The sequence below is a fragment of the Triticum aestivum genome, chromosome 4D (assembly GCF_018294505.1).
Source record: "Triticum aestivum cultivar Chinese Spring chromosome 4D, IWGSC CS RefSeq v2.1, whole genome shotgun sequence".
Taxonomy (NCBI): domain Eukaryota; kingdom Viridiplantae; phylum Streptophyta; class Magnoliopsida; order Poales; family Poaceae; genus Triticum; species Triticum aestivum.
The window spans coordinates 324408216-324425921 of record NC_057805.1 but is presented as its reverse complement, the minus strand read 5'-3'; positions in this window follow the sequence as shown (position 1 = coordinate 324425921).

Genomic DNA, 17706 nt, shown 5'->3' with positions numbered 1-17706 from the left:
AGTGATTCACTTATATCTTTTAGAGCACGGTGGTGGTTTTATTTTATAGAAATTATTGACCTCTCATGCTTCACTTATATTATTTTGAGAGTCTTAAACAGCATGGTAATTTTCTTTAATTGTGAAATTAATCCGAATGTGATAGGCATCCAAGATGAGCATAATAAAAACTTCATATTGAGTTCATTGAATATCATGAGAAGTTTGATACTTGATAAGTGTTTTGAGATATAAAGGTGGTAATATTAGAGTGTGCTAGTTGAGTAATTGTGAAATTGAGAAATACTTGTGTTAAGGTTGGCAAGTCCCGTAGCATGCACATATGGTAAAAGTTGTGTGCCAATTTTGACACATAAGGTGTTCTTTTATTGCTTTCCTTATGAGTGGCGGTCGGGGACGAGCGATGGTCTTTTCCTACCAATCTATCCCTCTAGGGGCATGCGTAGTAGTACTTTGCTTCAAGGGCTAATAAACTTTTGCAATAAGTATATGAGTTCTTTATGACTAATGTGAGTCCATGGATTATACGCACTCTCAACCTTCCACAATTTTCTAGCCTCTACAGTACCGTGCACTGCCCTTTCTCGCCTTGAGAGTTGGTGCAAACTTTGCCGGTGCATCCAAAACCCGTGATATGATACGCTCTATCACACATAAACCTCCTTATATCTTCCTCAAAACAGCCACCATACCTACCTATCATGGCATTTCCATAGCCATTCCGAGATATATTGCCGTGCAACCTTCCACCGTTTTGTTTATTATGACACGCTTCATCATTGTCGTATTGCTTTGCATGATCATGTAGTGGACATTGTATTTGTGGCAAAGCCACCATTCATAATTTTTTATACATGTCACTCTTGATTCATTGCATATCCCGGTACACCGCCGGAGGCATTCACATAGAGTAATATTTTGTTCTAAGTATTGAGTTGTAATTCTTGAATTGTAAGTAATAAAAGTGTGATGATCATCATTATTAGAGCATTGTCCCAAGTGAGGAAAGGATGATGGAGACAATGATTCCCCCACAAGTCGGGATGAGATTCCGGACTAAATAAAAAAAAGGCCAAAGAAAAAAAAGAAGAGAAGGCCCAACAAAAAAATGAGAGAAAAAGAGAGAAGGGACAATGTTACTATCCTTTTTCCACACTTGTGCTTCAAAGTAGCACCGTGATCTTCATGATAGAGAGTCTCCTATGTTGTCACTTCCATATACTAGTGGGAATTTTTCATTATAGAACTTGGCTTGTATATTCCAATGATGGGCTTCCTCAAAATACCCTAGGTCTTCGTGAGCAAGCAAGTTGGATGCACACCCACTTAGTTTCTTTTGTTGAGCTTTCATATATTTATAGCTCTAGTGCATCTGTTGCATGGCAATCCCTACTCCTCTCATTGACATCAATTGATGGGCATCTCCATAGCCTATTGATTAGTCGCGTCAATGTGAGACTTTCTACCTTCTTGTCTTCTCACATAACCCCCATCATTATACTCTATTCCACCCATAGTGCTATATTCATGGCTTGCACTCATGTATTGCGTAAGGGTTGAAAAGGCTGAAGCGCGTTAAAAAGTATGAACCAATTGCTCGGATTGTCATCGGGGTTATGCATGATGAGAACGTTTTGTGTGACGAAATTGAAGCATGGCCTAACTATATGATTTTGTAGGGATAAGCTTTCTTTGGCTATGTTATTTCGATAAGACATAATTGCTTGGTTAGCATGTTTGAATTATTATTGTTTTTATGTCAACACTAAACTTTTATCTTGAATCTTTCGGATCTAAATATTCATGCCACAATAAAAAGAATTACATTGAAAATTATGCTAAGAAGCATTCCACATTAAAACTTCTGTTTTTATCATTTACCTACTCGAGGATGAGCATGAATTAAGCTTGGGGATGCTTGATACGTCTCCACCGTATCTATAATTTTTGATTGTTCCATGCTATTATATTATCTGTTTTGGATGTTCAATGGGCTTTATTATACACTTTTATATTATTTTTGGGACTAACCTATTAACCGGAGGCCCAACCCAAAATGCTGTTTTTTGCCTTTTTCTGTGTTTCGAAGGAAAGGAATACCAAACGGAGTCCAAACGGAATGAAACCTTCGGGAACGTGATTTACTGACAAACGTGATCCAAAGGACTTGGAGTGGACATCAAGCAATCAACGAGGAGGCCACGAGGCAGGGGGCGCGCCTACCCCCCTGGACGCGCCCTCCACCCTCGTGGGGCCCTCGTAGCTCCACCGACCTACTTCTTCCTCCTATATATACCTACGTACCCCGGAAACATCAGAACAGGAGCCAAAACCCTATTTCCACTGCCGCAACCTTCTGTACCCGTGAGATCCCATCTTGGGGCCTTTTCCGGCGCTCCGCCGGAGGGGGCATTGATCACGGAGGGCTTCTACATCAACACCATAGCCTCTCCGATGATGTGTGAGTAGTTTACCTCAGACCTTCGGGTCCATAGTTATTAGCTAGATGGCTTCTTCTCTCTCTTTGGATCTCAATACAAGGTTCTCCTCGATTCTCTTGGAGATCTATTCGATGTAATCTTCTTTTGCGGTGTGTTTGTCGAGATCCGATGAATTGTGGGTTTATGACCAAGATTATCTATGAACAATATTTGAATCTCCTCTGAATTCTTTTATGTATGATTGGTTATCTTTGCAAGTCTCTTCGAATTATCAGTTTGGTTTGGCCTACTAGATTGATCTTTCTTGCAATGGGAGAAGTGCTTAGCTTTGGGTTCAATCTTGCGGTGCTCGATCCCAGTGACAGTAGGGGAAACAACACGTATTGTATTGTTGCCATCGAGGATAAAAAGATGGGGTTTATATCATACTGCATGAGTTTATCCCTCTACATCATGTCATCTTGCTTAAAGCGTTACTCCGTTCTTATGAACTTAATACTCTAGATGCATGCTCGATAGCAGTCGATGTGTGGAGTAATAGTAGTAGATGCAGGCAGGAGTCGGTCTACTTGTCACGGACGTGATGCCTATATATATGATCATACCTAGATATTCTCATAATTATGCACTTTTCTATCAATTGCTTGACAGTAATTTGTTCACCCACCGTAATACTTAATGCTATCTTGAGAGAAGTCACTAGTGAAACCTAGCCCCCGGGTCTATTTTCCATCATATCAATCTCCCGCCAACAAGCTATTTCTGGCGCCGTTTATTTTGCTTTCTTTACTTTTAGTCTTTATCATAAAAATACCAAAAATATTATCTTATCATCTCTATCAGATCTCACTTTTGCAAGTGGCCGTGAAGGGATTGACAACCCCTTTATCGCGTTGGTTGCAAGGTTCTTATTTGTTTGTGTAGGTGCGTGGGACTTGAGCGTGGTCTCCTACTGGATTGATACCTTGGTTCTCAAAAACTGAGGGAAATACTTATGCTACTTTACTGCATCACCCTTTCCTCTTCAAGGGAAAACCAACGCAGTGCTCAAGAGGTAGCACAGTGGCCGCACAAGTTCAAGCCGGAGATGACGCCTCACTACGATGGTGCGGCAAATCCAGCAGCCTTTCTGCTGGTGTACGAGGAAGCCGTTCTGGAAGCCGGAGGCGACGACAGGGTCATGGCCAACTTGTTTCCCATGGCCCTCGCCAGCGTGCCACGCGCCTGGCTGCTCAACCTGCCAGGATCTTCTGTGGCCTCCTGGGAAGAGCTGTGCTGTCTTTTCATCACGCGCTTTGCAACGCCAGCACGCCTCGCCATTGCGGCCCTCCTCGGCGGCTCGCAGGCACCGCCCTCGGATCTCCACGCCAAGCAGTTCTTCCACCAAATGGGTGCCGCCTCTGTGCAGCAGGGGGCTCCTCTGGGATGGGCGGCTCCCAAGGCCGACCTCACCTTCGACTCAAGGGACCATCCGGCGACCACCGCTAGCTCGGGCGCGCTCCCGATGCTCTGCACACCCACCATCTGCAACATGGCGGTGACCAAGACCCTCATCGACGCGTGGGGCTGGCCTCAACGTGCTCTTCGTGGAAGCTTTTGGCTTGCTTCGCGTACCACACGGCCGGCTCCATCCCACCAAGCCCTTCTCCAGAGTTGGCAGCAGTTCCACCAGCCCCCTAGGGCAGATCCGTATCCCGGTCACCTTCGGTACCCGCGACAACTACCGCACCGAGCTAATCAACTTTGACATCGCCCGCATCGGCCTCCCGTACAATGCCATCCTCGGGTACCCTGCCCTGGCTCAGTTCATGGTGGCGACCCATCCGTCCTACAACCTCATGAAGATGCCGGGAAGCAGCGGCGTCCTCACCATGGCTGGAGACACCAAGGAAGCCCTGACGGCCCTCAAGCTCGCCCTCAGGGCCGTAGTGGCAGCGCGCCCGGCCGACGTAGCCGCCCTAGGGGCTAAGGGGGCTGCGCGACAAAGAAGAAACAGTTATTCTCTCAAGATCGGGCCAAGACGAAGCAGGTGCAGGTCGACGAGGACGGGGCCTCGGGGGCCACCTTCACCATAGGTGTCGACCTCACCCCGGACCAAGAGAAGGAATTGGTGAATTTCCTGCATGCGAACAAGGAAGTGTTCGCCTGGGAGCCCAAGCAGCTGGTTGGGGTCCCAAGGGGAGTGATCGAGCATCACCTAAGGGTATGCCCTAACGTGCGCCCAGTGAAGCAGAAGGCACGACGGAGTCCATGGAGAAGCAGTCCTTCATCGTCCAGGAGACCCGCAAGCTGCAAAAAGCATGTGTCATTTGCGAGGTGCGGTACCCGGAATGGCTGGCAAACCCAGTCGTCGTGCCCAAGAAAGGCGGGAAGGAGCGCATGTGCGTCGACTTCATCAACCTCAACAAAGCTTGCCCTCAAGACCCGTTCCCGCTTCCGCGCATCGACTAGATCGTCGACTCCACCGCCGAGTGCGACCTGCTATGCTTCCTAGATGCCTTCTCGGGCTACCACCAGATCAAGATGGCGGTGCAGGACATCGAGAAGACCGCCTTCCTGACCCCGTGTGGGGTGTATTGCTATGCCTGTATGCCGTTCGGGCTGCGCAATGCTGGGGCGACTTTCCAGCGACTGATGCACATCGCTCTAGGCCAACAGCTCGGGAGGAATGCTGAGGCCTATGTCGACGACATTGTGGTGAAATCTTGGGAGGCAAGGACCCTCATTCAAGACCTGGAGGAGACTTTTGCCAGCCTGCGCAAGGTGGACCTGCGGCTCAATTCGGAGAAGTGCATATTCGGTGTCCCCTCCAGCAAGCTGATGGGTTTCCTCGTGTCGCACAGGGGAATCGAGGCGAACCCGGAGAAGGTCAAGGCAATAAAAGACATGAGCCCGCCGCAAACCCTCAAGGAAATGCAAAAACTCGCAGGCTGCGTGACCTCACTAGGGCGCTTCATCTCTAAGCTGGGGGAGCGCGCCCTACCGTTCTTCAAACTGATGAAGAAGAAGGGCCCATTCGAGTGGACCTCGGAGGCCGACGTGGCGTTTCAAGACCTCAAGAGATACCTGACCAGCCCACCGGTGATGGTGGTGCCTCGTCCCCTTGAGCCCCTGGTGCTTTACCTGGCCACCACGCCTCATTCCGCTAGCGCAGCGCTGGTGGATGTCCGGGAGGAGCGCCAGGCCAAGGGCCTGCCGCACAATGCCGCACCTTCGGTTGGGATGGTGCGGCACCAAGACGGCGCCCCTGAAGCTACAGCGGCGCCAGCAGATGACCAGGGTCCACAAGACGGCGCTCCTGAGGCCGCGGTAGCCCCGATAGGCGACCAGACTCCTAAGGTCCCCCGGCCCCAGGAAGCGCCCAGGCCTCCGAAGACCTTGGACTCCACCGACGCTCCCGCCCTTGTCGAGCAGCCGGTGTACTTCGTCAGCACGGTGTTACGGGACGCGCGGGCATGCTACCCCATGCCGTAGAAGCTTCTACTCGCGCTTCTCGTGGCCTCACGCAAGTTCCGTCACTACTTCCAAGGCCACCCTATTAAGGTCGTTTCGGCTTTACCCACTGGAGAGGGTGCTCCGGAGCCCCAACGCCGCGGGAAGGGTCGCCGAGTGGAACATCGAATTGCAGGCGTTCCATCTGGAGTTCAGCACCACCAGGGTCATCAAGGGAGCCGCCCTCGCCGACTTCGTGGCGGAATGGACCGATGCTCCAGAGCCCGAAGCAGGCGAGAACGGGTCCCTCTCGCCGGGAAGTGAAGCGCCAGATGGCTGGGTCATGTACTTCTACGGGCCTTCGCGCCGTCAGGGCGCGGGGGCTGAAGCCGTGCTCATCTCACCCACCCAGGACAAGCTCTACTACGCCATGCAGCTCTGCTTCCAGCAGGGTGAGAAGGTCTCCAACAACACCGTGGAGTACGAAGGCTTGATCGCCGGCCTTAAGTTTGCGGTGGCCTTGGGAGTGAAGCGCCTCACCATCAAGGGTGACTCACAGCTCCTCGTCAACTTCTCCAACAAGGTAAATGAGCCGAAGGACAAGCATATGGAGGCATACCTCGCGGAGGTACGCAAAATAGAGAAGCAATTCTTTGGCCTGGAACTGCAGCATGTGCCCCGCGGCACGAACAAGGAAGCCGATGATATCACCAAGAGGGCGTCCAGGCGCCAGCCCCAGGAGCCTGAAGTCTTCGAGGAATGGCTCCTCAAGCCTTCGACAGCCCCTCCAGCTGTGAAACCAGCGCCACCTCAGCAGGAGCTCCCCCCACCACCAGCCTCGGGAGCCCCCGCTTGCTGCCCGAACTCGGGAGCACGCCTTCTTCTAGCGCTCGAGCCCCAGGAGGGGTGCTGGACCGAAGAATTAGGGCATACCTGACGCAAGGAACACTGCCAAAGAAGGAGGAAGACGCGGAGCGCGTGGCCCGGCAGGCTACAGCATATTGCATTCAGGATGGTGAGCTGTATCGAAAATGGCCGAATGATGTTTCCTTGCGATGTATCTCCAGGAAGCAGGGGTGCGAGCTGTTAGCTGACATACACGACGGGGACTGCGGGCATCATTCGTCGTCGTGCACCTTGGCAGGCAAGGGGTTTCGCAGCGGATTCTACTGGCCCACAACGCTCAACGATGCAACCGAGCTGGTGAGATCTTGCGAGGCATGCCAGTTTCACGCCAAGCAAATCCACCAACCGTCTCAGGTCCTTCAGACTATTCCGCTCTCATGGCCATTCGTGGTCTAGGGGCTGGATATTTTGGGTCCATTCCCTCGAGCGCCCGGGGGCTACCGCTACCTCTACGTCGCCATCGACAAGTTCACCAAGTGGGCGAAGGTGGAGCCAGTATGTACCATCCCTGTCGGCTCAGCGGTCAAGTTCATCAAGGGCCTCGTCATCCGGTTCAGAATCCCAAATCGTATCATCGCCGATAACGGCTCGCAGTTCACTAGCAATCTCTTCAAAACATATTGTGATAATCTTGGAACACAAATATGCTACGCCTCAGTAGCACACCCCAGGAGCAATGGCCAAGCTGAACACGCCAACGCGGAGGTCTTGAGAGGCCTCAAGACAAGAACCTTCAAGAAGAAGCTCGAGGCCTATGGCAGGGGCTGGCACGACGAGCTCCAGTCCATGTTGTGGTCCATCCGCACCAGCGCCACCAAGCCGACGGGATAGACTCCATTCTTCCTCGTCTACGGAGCCGAAGCGATTCTCCCTCACGAGGTCAAGCATCGCTCCGCGCGGGTCTTGGCGTTTGACGAGGCACCTCAAGAGGCCATGCGGTGGATGGACCTCGTGCTTGGGGAGGAACGCCGCCGCCAAGCCTCGCTCCGAGCGGCAAGGTACCAACAGGCGTTGTGGCGGTACCATTGCCGCAGCGTCCGCTCCAGGACACTCGAGGTGGGCGATCTCGTCCTGAGGCGGGTGCTCTCCAGGGATGGGCTGCATAAGCTCTCACCCATGTGGGAGGGCCCGTTTAGGATTGCCTGCGTCTCCAGGCCTGGCACCGTGCACCTGGAGACACAGGACGGGATCCCCATCCAGAACACCTGGAACATCCAGCTCCTCCGGAAGTTCCACCCATGAAGCAAGGCCTAGTGCCTGTGAAGGTCTCCGCTCGTGACACTCTCACGTAATAATGAGTGGGGCTGTACACTCCCCGGAGTCTCCGGAGTGCCGCCCTCGGGCCTCGGGGGCTCCCTCCCACGTCCTAGTGGCAACACTTAGCTCTGTGCTGGTGAGAAGACTAGACTAGGTGCTGGACGCGGCTGTTCATTTGCTTTCTGTAGCTGGTTTGCAACCTTCTTAATGGAATTTGGAGTTTTGGTGTTTTCGATTGCTTGGTTGAAGTTTTCCCTTTTTACCTCGCTTGCTTCTTTGTCTTGCGTCAGGGAGGGTGGCAGTTGCCCGACACTCTCCCTCGTATGCCTCACGCGGGGACTGGGCAGGTGCGTGCGTGCGCTAGGCCAACCTAGACCGCGGACGGACGCACCTCGCCAAAGCCCTGTGGCCCTAGAGCTTCGGCTCCCTTGATCTTCGCAAGGCGCCCTCGAATGAGCTCGTGATTGGCGCACCCCCCATAAGTCCGTGCCCCACGAGTACCGCGACGCGGTGCGCTAAGCCGTGACTAGCTCATACCTGAGGGCTCATGCAAGGAGGAACAAGACACCCGACAGATGTCCTAACAAATTGTGCAGCTTCGCGATGCCTCCTGAGGTTAGCGGCTCCCGAGTTGGCCACAAGGAGACCTCATCAGATGCCAGAAGGTGCGCCCTCACGAGATGGGAAACTACCGTGAGCATACCAAGCTAAGTTATCCCTCTACGTCTACATGGAGCATGAATATCACAACACAAGGACAATAAACATAGCATAATGGCATGGATACCACGGTTCATTACATGCCCCAGCAGGGCTATCTACTTTTTCAAAATGCAGGAAGAAATGAAAGGTTAAACAAAGCGGGTGCACGACCACGGCGCTCCTCGAGCTCAGCCGGAGCCTTCCTCGCGCTTCACCGGAGCGCGGCGACGGGACGGCCCACCACCATCCTCAATGAAGGAAACATGCCCTAGAGGCAATAATAAAGTTGTTATTTATATTTCCTTATATCATGATAAATGTTTATTATTCATGCTAGAATTGTATTAACCAGAAACTTAGTACATGTGTGAATACATAGACAAACAGAGTGTCACTAGTATGCCTCTACTTGACTAGTCCGTTAATCAAAGATGGTTAAGTTTCCTAGCCATGGACATGAGTTGTGATTTGATGAACGGGATCACATCATTAGAGAATGATGTGATTGACAAAACCCATCAGTTATCTTAGCACTATGATCGTTTAGTTTGTTGCTATTGCTTTCTTCATGACTTATATATGTTCCTATGACTATGAGATTATGCAACTCCCGAATACCGGAGGAACACTTAGTGTGCTATCAAACGTCACAACGTAACTGGGTGATTATAAAGATGCTCTACAGGTGTCTCCGATGGTGTTTGTTGAGTTGGCATGGATCGAGATTAGGATTTGTCACTCCGATTGTCGGAGAGGTATCTCTAGACCCTCTCGATAATGCACATCACTATAAGCCTTGCAAGAAATGTAACTAATGAGTTAGTTGCGGGATGATGCACTACGGAACGAGTAAAGAGACTTGCCGGTAACGAGATTGAACTAGGTATAGTGATACCGATGATTGAATCTCGGGCAAGTAACATACCGATGACAAAAGGGACAACGTATGTTGTTGTGCGGTTTGACCGATAAAGATCTTTGCAGAATATGTAGGAACCAATATGAGCATCCAGGTTCCGCTATTGATTATTGACCGGAGATGAGTCTCGATCATGTCTACATAGTTCTCGAACTCGTAGGGTCCGCACGCTTAATGTTCGATGACGATATGTACTATGAGTTTTGTGATTTGATGTACCAAAGGTTGTTCGGAGTCCCGGATGTGATCACGGACATGACGAGGAGTCTCGAAATGGTCGAGACATGAAGATTGATATATTGGAAGGTTATGTTTGGACACCAGAATGGTTTCGGATGAGTTCGGGCATTTTTCGGAGTACCGGGGGGTTACTGGAACCCCCCGGGGGCTTAATGGGCCTACATGGGCTTTAGTGGAAGAGAGAGGAGGCAGCCAAGAGGGGGGGCGCCCCCCCCCCAAGCCCAATCCGAATTGGGGAGGGGGCCGGCCCCCCTTTCCTTCTTCTCTTCTTCCCCTTCCTTCCCCCTCCTATTAGGACTAGGAAAGGGGGGAAACCTACTCCTAGTAGGAGTAGGAATCCCCCCCTTGGGGGCGCACCATGAGGCCGGCCAGCCCACTCCTCCCCTCCTTTATATACGGGGGAGGGAGCACCCTATAGACACACAAGTTGATTCTTAGCCGTGTGCGGTGCCCCCTCCACATATTTCCACCTCGGTCATATTGTCGCGGTGCTTAGGCGAAGCCCTACGTCGGTAACTTCATCATCGCTGTCACCACGCCATCGTGCTGATGAAACTCTCCCTCGGCTCAGCTGGATCTAGAGTTCGTGGGACGTCACCGAGCTGAACGTGTGCAGATCGCGGAGGTGTCATGCGTCCGGTACTTGATCGGTTGGATCGCGAAGACGTTCGACTACATCAACCACGTTACTTAACGCTTCCGCTTTCGGTCTACGAGGGTACATGGACACACTCTCCCCGCTTGTTGCTATGCATCTCCTAGATAGATCTTGCGTGATCGTAGGAAATTGTTTGAAATACTGCGTTTCCCAACAGTGGCATCCGAGCCAGGTCTATGCGTAGATGTTATATGCACGAGTAGAACACAAAGAGTTGTGGGCGATAATATTCATACTACTTACCAGCATGTCATACTTTGATTCGGTGGTATTGTTGGATGAAGCGGCCCAGACCGACATTACATGACCACGTTCATGAGACTGGTTCTACCGCCGTGCTTTGCACACATGTGGCTAGTGGGTGTCTGTTTCTCCAACTTTAGTTGAATCAAGTGTGACTACGCCCGGTCCTTGTTGAAGGTTAAAACAACACACTTGACGAAAAATCGTTGTGGTTTTGATGCGTAGGTAAGAACGGTTCTTGCTAAGCCCGTAGCAGCCACGTAAAATTTGCAACAACAAAGTAGAGGGCGTCTAACTTGTTTTTGCAGGGCTTGCTGTGATTTGATATGGTCAAGACGTGATGATATATAATTTGTTGTATGAGATGATCATATTTTGTAACAGTTATCGGCAACTGGCAGGAGCCATATGGTTGTCGCTTTATTGTATGAAATGGAAACGCCATGTAATTGCTTTACATTATCACTAAGCGGTAGAGATAGTCGTAGAAGCAATAGTTGGCGAAACGACAATGATGCTTCGATGGAGATCAAGGTGTCAAGCCGATGACGATGGTGATCATGACGGTGCTTTGGAGATGGAGATCAAAGGCACAAGATGATGATGGCCACATCATATCACTTATATTGATTGCATGTGATGTTTATCCATTATGCATCTTATTTTTCTTAGTTCGGCGGTAGCATTATAAGATGATCTCTCACTAAATTTCAAGGTACAAGTGTTCTCCCTGAGTATGCACCGTTGCGACAGTTCGTCGTGCCGAGACACCACATGATGATCGGGTGTGATAAGCTCTACGTTCACATACAACAGGTGCAAGCCAGTTTTGCACACGCAGAATACTCGGGTTAAACTTGACGAGCCTAGCATATGCAAATCTGGCCTCGGAACACTGAGACCGAAAGGTCGAACGTGAATCATATAGTAGATATGATCAACATAGTGATGTTCATCATTGAAAACTACTCCATCTCACGTGATGATCGGACATGGTTTAGTTGATTTGGATCACGTGATCACTTAGATGATTAGAGGGATGTCTATCTAAGTGGGAGTTCTTAAGTAATATGATTAATTGAACTTTAATTTATCATGAACTTAGTACCTAATAGTATTTTTGCATGTCTATGTTGTTGTAGATCAATGGCCCGTGCTACTGTTCCTTTGAATTTTAATGCGTTCCTAGAGAAAGCTAAGTTGAAAGATGATGGTAGCAACTACACGGACTGGGTCCGTAACTTGAGGATTATCCTCATTGCTACTCAGAAGAATTACATCCTGGAAGCACCACTAGGTGCCAGGCCTGCTGCAGATGCTGCTGATGACATTAAGAACGTCTAGCAGAGTAAAGCTGATGACTACTCTATAGTTCAGTGTGCCATGCTCTACGGCTTAGAACCGGGACATCAACGACGTTTTGAACGTCATGGAGCATATGAGATGCTCCAGGAGTTGAAGTTAATATTTCAAGCAAATGCCTGGATTGAGAGATATGAAGTCTCCAATAAGTCCTACAGCTGCAAAATGGATGAGAATAGTTCTATCAGTGAACATATACTCAGAATGTCTGGATACCACAACCACTTGACTCAACTAGGAGTTAATCTTCCTGATGATAGTGTCATTGACAGAGTTCTTCAATCACTGCCACCAAGCTACAAAAGCTTCGTGATGGACTATAACATGCAAGGGATGGATAAGACAATTCCCGAGCTCTTCGCAATGCTAAAGGCTGCGGAGGTAGAAATCAAGAAGGAGCATCAAGTGTTGATGGTCAACAAGACCACTAGTTTCAAGAAAAAGGGCAAAGGGAAGAAGGGGAACTTAAAGAAGAACGACAAGCAAGTTGTTGCTCAACTGAAGAAGCCCAAGTCTGGACCTAAGCCTGAGACTGAGTGCTTCTACTGCAAAGGGACTGGTCACTGGAAGTAGAACTGCCCCAAGTATTTGGCGGATAAGAAGGATGGCAAAGTGAAAGGTATATTTGATATACATGCAATTGATGAGTACTTAACTAATGCTCGTAGTAGCGCCTGGGTATTTGATGCTGGTTCTGTTGCTAATATTTGCAACTCGAAACAGGGGCTACGGATTAAGCGAAGATTGGCTAAGGACGAGGTGACGATGCGTGTGGGAAATGGTTCAAAAGTCGATGTGATCGCGGTCAGCACGCTACCTCTACATCTACCTTCGGGATTAGTTTTAGACCTAAATAATTGTTATTTGGTGCCAGCGTTGAGCATGAACATTATATCTGGATCTTGTTTGATGCGAGACGGTTATTCATTTAAATCTGAGAATAATGGTTGTTCTATTTATATGAGTAATATCTTTTATGGTCATGCATCCTTGAAGAGTGGTCTATTTCTATTGAATCTCGATATTAGTGATACACATATTCATAATATTGAAGCCAAAAGATGCAGAGTTGATAATGATAGTGCAACTTATTTGTGGCACTGCCATTTAGGTCATATTGGTGTAAAGCGCATGAATAAACTCCATTCTGATGGACTTTTGGAATCACTTGGTACTTGCGAACCATGCCTCATGGGCAAGATGACTAAAACGCCGTTCTCCGGAACAATGGAGCGAGCAACAGATTTGTTGGAAATCATACATACTGATGTATGTGGTCCGATGAATGTTGAGGCTCGTGGCAGGTATCGTTATTTTCTCACCTTCACAGATGATTTGAGCAGATATGGATATATCTACTTGATGAAACATAAGTCTGAAACATTTGAAAAGTTTGAAGAATTTCAGAGTGAAGTGGAAAATCATCGTAACAAGAAAATAAAGTTTCTACGATCTGATCGTGGAGGAGAATATTTAAGTTACGAGTTTGGTCTTCATTTGAAACAATGCGGAATAGTTTCGCAACTCACGCCACCCAGAACACCACAGCGTAATGGTATGTCCAAACGTCATAATCGTACTTTACTAGATATGGTGCGATCTATGATGTCTCTTACTGATTTACCGCTATCGTTTTGGGGTTATGCTTTAGAGACGGCTGCATTCACGTTAAATAGGGCACCATCTAAATCCGTTGAGACGACACCTTATGAACTATGGTTTGGCAAGAAACCAAAGTTGTTGTTTCTTAAAGTTTGGGGCTGCGATGCTTATGTGAAAAAGCTTCAACCTGATAAGCTCGAACCCAAATCGGAGAAATGTGTCTTCATAGGATACCCAAAGGAGACAGTTGGGTATACCTTCTATCACAGATCCGAAGGCAAGACATTCGTTGCTAAGAATGGATCCATTCTAGAGAAGGAGTTTCTCTCGAAAGAAGTGAGTGGGAGGAAAGTAGAACTTGATGAGGTAACTGTACCTGCTCCCTTATTGGAAAGTAGTTTATCATAGAAATCTGTTCCTGTGACTCCTACACCAATTAGTGAGGAAGCTAATGATGATGATCATGTAACTTCAGATCAAGTCACTACCGAACCTCGTAGGTCAACCAGAGTAAGATCCGCACCAGAGTGGTACGGTAATCCTGTTCTGGAGGTCATGTTACTTGACCATGATGAACCTACGAACTACGAGGAAGCGATGTTGAGCCCCGATTCTGCAAAATGGCTTGAGGCCATGAAATCTGAGATGGGATCCATGTATGAGAACAAAGTGTGGACTTTGGTTGACTTGCCCGATGATCGGCAAGTCATCGAGAATAAATGGATCTTCAAGAAGAAGACAGACGCTGACGGTAATGTTACTGTCTACAAAGCTCGACTTGTTGCAAAAGGTTTTCGACAAGTTCAAGGAGTTGACTACGATGAGACCTTCTCACCCGTAGCGATGCTTAAGTCCGTCCGAACCATGTTAGCAATTGCCGCATTTTGTGATCATGAAATTTGGCAAATGGATGTAAAGACTGCATTCCTGAATGGATTTCTGGAAGAAGAGTTGTATATGATGCAACCTGAAGGTTTTATCGATCCAAAGTATGCTAACAAAGTGTGCAAGCTCCAGCTTCCATTTACGGACTGGTGCAAGCATCTCGGAGTTGGGATAAACGTTTTGATAGTGTGATCAAAGCATATGGTTTTATACAGACTTTCGGAGAAGCCTGTATTTACAAGAAAGTGAGTGGAAGCTCTGTAGCATTTCTAATATTGTATGTAGATGACATATTGTTGATTGGAAATGATATAGAATTTCTGGATAGCATAAAAGGATACTCTAATAAGAGTTTTTCAATTAAAGACCTCGGTGAAGCTGCTTATATATTGGGCATCAAGATCTATAGAGATGGATCAAGACGCTTAATTGGACTTTCACAAAGCACATACCTTGATAAAGTTTTGAAGAAGTTCAAAATGGATCAAGCAAAGAAAGGGTTCTTGCCTGTGTTACATGGTGTGAAACTGAGTCAGACTCAATGCCCGACCACTGCAGAAGATAGAGAGAAAATGAAAGTCATTCCCTATGCTTCAGCCATAGGTTCTATCATGTATGCAATGCTATGTACCAGACCTGATGTGTGCCTTGCTATCAGTTTAGCAGGGAGGTACCAAAGTAATCCAAGAGTGGGTCACTGGACAGCGGTCAAGAACATCCTGAAATACCTGAAGAGGACTAAGGATATGTTTCGCGTTTATGTAGGTGACAAAGTGCTCGTCGTAAATGGTTACGTCGATGCAAGCTTTGACACTGATCCGGATGACTCTAAGTCACAAACCGGATAGGTATTTATTTTTAATGGTGGAGCTGTCGGTTGGTGTAGTTCTAAGCAAAGCATCGTGGCGGGATCTACGTGTGAAGCGGAGTACATAGCTGCTTCAGAAGAAGCAAATGAAGGAGTCTGGATGAAGGAGTTCATATCCGATCTAGGTGTCATACCTAGTGCATCAGGTCCAATGTTGGGCAAGTAACATACCGATGACAAAAGGAACAACGTATGTTGTTGTGCGGTTTGACCGATAAAGATCTTGGTAGAATATGTAGGAACCAATATGAGCATCCAGGTTCCGCTATTGGTTATTGACCGGAGATGAGTCTCGATCATGTCTACATAGTTCTCGAACCCGTAGGACCCGCACGCTTAATGTTCGATGACGATATGTATTATGAGTTTTGTGATTTGATGTACCGAAGATTGTTCGGAGTCCCGGATGTGATCACGGACATGACGAGGAGTCTCGAAATGGTCGAGACATGAAGATTGATATATTGGAAGGTTATGTTTGGACACCGAAATGGTTCCGGATGAGTTCGGGCATTTTCCGGAGTACTGGGGGGTTACCAGAACCCCCCGGGGGCTTAATGGGCCTACATGGGCTTTAGTGGAAGAGAGAGGAGGCGGCCAAGAGGAGGGGCGGACCCCCCAAGCCCAATCCGAATTGGGGAGGGGGTCGGGCCCTCTTTCCTTCTTCTCTTCTTCCCCTTCCTTCCCCCTCCTATTAGGACTAGGAAAGGGGGGAAACCTACTCCTAGTAGGAGTAGGAATCCCCCCCTTGGGGGCGCACCATGAGGCCGGCCGGCCCCCTCCTCCCCTCCTTTATATACGGGGGAGGGGGCACCCCATAGACACACAAGTTGATTCTTAGCCGTGTGCGGTGCCCCCCTCCACATATTTCCACCTCGGTCATATTGTCGCGGTGCTTAGGTGAAGCCCTGCGTCGGTAACTTCATTATCACCGTTACCACGTCATCGTGCTGACGAAACTCTCCCTCGGCCTCAGCTGGATCTAGAGTTCGTGGGACGTCACCGAGCTGAACGTGTGCGGATCGCGGAGGTGCCGTGCGTTTCGGGACTTGATCGGTAGGATCACGAAGACGTTTGACTACATTAACCGCGTTACTTAACCCTTCCGCTTTCGGTCTACGAGGGTACGTGGACACACTCTCCCCGCTCGTTGCTATGCATCTCCTAGATAGATCTTGCGTGATCGTAGGAATTTTTTGAAATACTGCGTTCCCCAACACTCAAAGCGACCCCGGCGACGTGGCGGATGGTCATAGTTGCCGCTGCTTGAGCTCTCACCGGAGGAGGAGCCGCCGCCGCTGGATGAGCCACGGCCGTCGCCAAGGGCGAGCTCGCCCTCGGTGTCGTCACGACCGTCATCAAGGCCAAGCTTGCCATCACCACCGCTGTCCTCGGGGCAACACCCTGCGCGGCGACCGTCTTCCCCAAATACCCTCACGTAGAGGGTCGCGACGCCGCCGTATTTGAAGTGGAGGGTGCACCGTCTGCTCAGGCCGCGCGCGCGGGCGATCGTCTACCAGCCGCGGGCCAGGACCGCGTTGCCCGCGGCGGAAACCTCCACCGCAGCCCACGAGGCCCTACTGCAGCAGCCGTCTGCCTACAGCCAGAAACCGTTGAGACCCGCGGCCGGCAACTCGCCGGCAAAGGAGCGCGGGAGCTGGAGCCAGGTGCCAGCCAGCTGCTCCGACCACACGACGAACTCCGGGAGCACCTCCGCCGAGTGGAAGCGTGGCCGAGGGGGCCGGGCGACCACGGCGCGCCTCCCCTCGGCACAAGGGTTGCTCCGCCTAGAGTGGCCCCCGCCGTGGGAGGGGGCACCGCTGCGGCCACTGAGGACAACACCGGACCCCGAAGGAGTACGTCTGCGCCCCCGAGGAGCAACAGCAGGGGTCGCAGCGTGCTTGCAGGGGCGACCACGCCCCCTCTTGGGCGGTGGCGAGCCAGGCCCCTCCTGGCGAGCCTTCCCTTTTTCCGCAGCCGAAAACCTCTTCGTTGGCGCCATGAGTGTCGCGGCGAGACAGCAAGGCAAGGGGGAAGAAGAAGGAGCGGGCGGCGAGAAGAAGGAGATGAGCAACGGGGGCTCCGCCCCTCTCCTCATTTATAGCCAGGAGGAGGCCAACCGTCGGCCTCCACGATCGCACGCAATGATGGTTTTTCTTCTGCATGCAGCAGGGTCTCGTCAAGTCAAGGA